General features: G+C 46.6%; 1 pseudogene; it reads left to right on the top strand.

Annotated features, from left to right (window-relative positions):
- The first annotated feature begins 7 nt into the window (after nucleotides 1–7).
- On the top strand, nucleotides 8–2185 carry LOC114615327 (annotated as a pseudogene).
- Nucleotides 2186–2552: the final 367 nt, after the last annotated feature.

The following is a 2552-nucleotide window of genomic DNA, read 5'->3' as shown; positions in this document are numbered from 1 at the left end:
AAGTGAAATTCCTTGCTATTGGGAAAATCAGCCAATGGGATGTCAAAAACTAAATTGTGCTTTCCATCACACCAGAAGTCGTTATATTGATGGAGTGTTTTTACCTCCAAGCAAAACTGTGTTGCCCACTGTGCCTGAGTCACAAGAAGCAGTAAAGGGTAGCCAGCTCACAGTTCACTGGAACAAGGTGTTTGTTCACTCTAACTCCTCCCTTCAGCTTCTGAGTGAAATGAAAGTAGGGAATTCAGGAAATGTTCCCATCTCCACACATCCGACTGTTATAGTCAATATTGCAGATGATGATGCTCAAGATGATGATGATGAAGATGATGGTCAGTTTTCTGAGGAGGGCTATGAAAACAAAACACCTGCCCTGCAACCAACTCCTCACATCCATAATGGATCACAAGTGGCTTCTGCCCGAAAACCTGGAGTCAGTTTCAAGCAAGGTGAATGTTTGAATTTTGGAATAAATCTCTTGAGGAAATTAAATCAGAGAAAATGAAAGAGAAATTTAAGAAGCAAGGTGTCTCCTTGGGAGTTTCCAGGGTTTTACATCAGTCTCAGTCCAATCCAGGCCCTGAGAAGAAGGTTCAGACAGTGGTGAGGACCATAACTCTATCAAGCAAACAGGAAGAGCCCTTGCTTAGACTGAGTCTTAGTGAGAGACTGGGGAAAGGAAAGCTTTCAGGGGATGGTGACTGGGATCCCTCATTAAAGCGAAGCCTTGCACAGAGACTGGGTAAAAGAGTGGAAGGACCAGAAACTGACATTGATAAAGCACCAAAGAAAATCGAGTTCATAAAGTCGGTGAGATTCACGTGAAGACTTTAGAAGAGATTCTTCTAGAAAGAGCCAGTCAGAAACGTGGAGAACTGCAAACTAAACTGAAGACAGAAAAACCTTCAGGAGCTGATGATTCTCCATCAGGAACAGGAAGTTCTTCCTCAGTGCAGATCAAAACCTTCTCTGAGGTACTGGCTGAAAAGAAACATAGGCAGCAGGAAATGGAAAGACAGAAATCCGAAAATGATCCTGGTTGTCTCAAGCTAAGAGAAGATACTGAAGTGAAAAAAACAGCGAATCTGCCAACTGTTGCTGTTAGCAGAGGACAACCAGAGGAGCCTGCAGGAAGAGCCAGGTCTATGCAGGAAGTGCGTGTTAAGATGCTAGAGGATATTAAACTGGAGAAGGCCCTGAGGATGCAGCAAAGCTCTGAGAGTAGTGGCAACTCCCGACCTCAAGCTGAGGCCGCCCCAAGGCCGAAGAGGCTTCTCCGCATCCCCAAGAGAGCAGGTGCAAAAGAAGAGAAAACACTTGAACTTGAAGACAGTGGTGATGCTCCTTCCCAGAGCAGTGTGTCCAAGACCGAGGCTGTTGAGACTTCAGATGAGACCGTAAGTGACCCCACAAAACTTCCAGCCAACAGATGTGGCACTGTCAAAGAGAAACACACCCACCGAGAGACAGCAGGGGAGAGGAACGTCACAAAAGGAGAAACCAGCCTTTTCATCTGTGCATGGAGATGAGGCTTCTTGCTCTACCCGAGTGGTGGGGAAGCGGGTGCTCACTCCTATATCTGGCATCACTAGGCACCTGGCAAAATGGCTCCACGTGGAGTCATCCCAGAGTGGGGAGGTAGAAACCAACCCCAAAGTAAATGTGAAGCCATCTGTGGTCGAGGTTGTCTCACTTCCCATATTGGCTCCCAAAGGCGAGGCTGTGGAGGTGCACTCTGCCCCCATCACAGAGGTGAAGCCCTTCAGCTTCAGCAGCGCCCTGCAGGGAAGCCCCACCAAGAACGCAGCCCCACCAAGAAAGCAGCTGTGGCTGTCGTCCAACTCCTCTCTGAGGATAAATCAATCACCATGTCTGAGATAGAAAAATCGAAAGACAGTTCTGTGCTGTTTTCAGCCCAAGCTTCTTGAGAACCCTTGCTCCAGAAGTATCTGGCCCTTCCTCATCCCAGAGGGCAACAAATCCATTCTGCCTCAGCTCGGCCCCGACCGGAAAGCCTCCAATCTGTGGAAGACGACTTCGATAAACTAATATGGGAAATTTCAGGGGGCGAATTAGAAGCTGGGATGGACTTGGATCCTGTGAAAGATGAAGATGACCTTCTGCTTGAGCTCTCAGAGATGATTGACAGTTTAAGCTGAAAGGGATAATGAGGACACTTTAAAAAGTATACCTCTAAAGTACCTGTGTGTATCCTGGATTCCCTAGGGTTAGATCTTTTACATCCCTTGGTATGTAACTGTTTTGTCCATTCAATACCAAGGTTCAGCATTTTTGAGAAGAAAGTTCTGTAATGCCCTTCTCTCCACATGAGACTGAGCCCCAAATGAAACGGTGCCCATGAACTCAGTGGTCCTTGAAGTGTTTGTCAGTGTGGGCTAGCTTCCCCTGCTGTATTTATATATGAATTGTCTTAAGTTTATCAGCGTTTAAAATGAAGACAGCTGCTATTCTTTGTTAACCAAATGTCATGGTGCCATTAAACAAAAGACCCATGGGCGGAGGGAAAAAACCCTCAAGCTGCCAGTATTGAT

Source organism: Grammomys surdaster, unplaced genomic scaffold, assembly GCF_004785775.1.
Source record: "Grammomys surdaster isolate TR1022 unplaced genomic scaffold, NIH_TR_1.0 126651, whole genome shotgun sequence".
In the NCBI taxonomy this organism is placed as follows: Eukaryota; Metazoa; Chordata; class Mammalia; order Rodentia; family Muridae; genus Grammomys; species Grammomys surdaster.
This window is presented reverse-complemented; position numbering and strand designations above follow the sequence as displayed.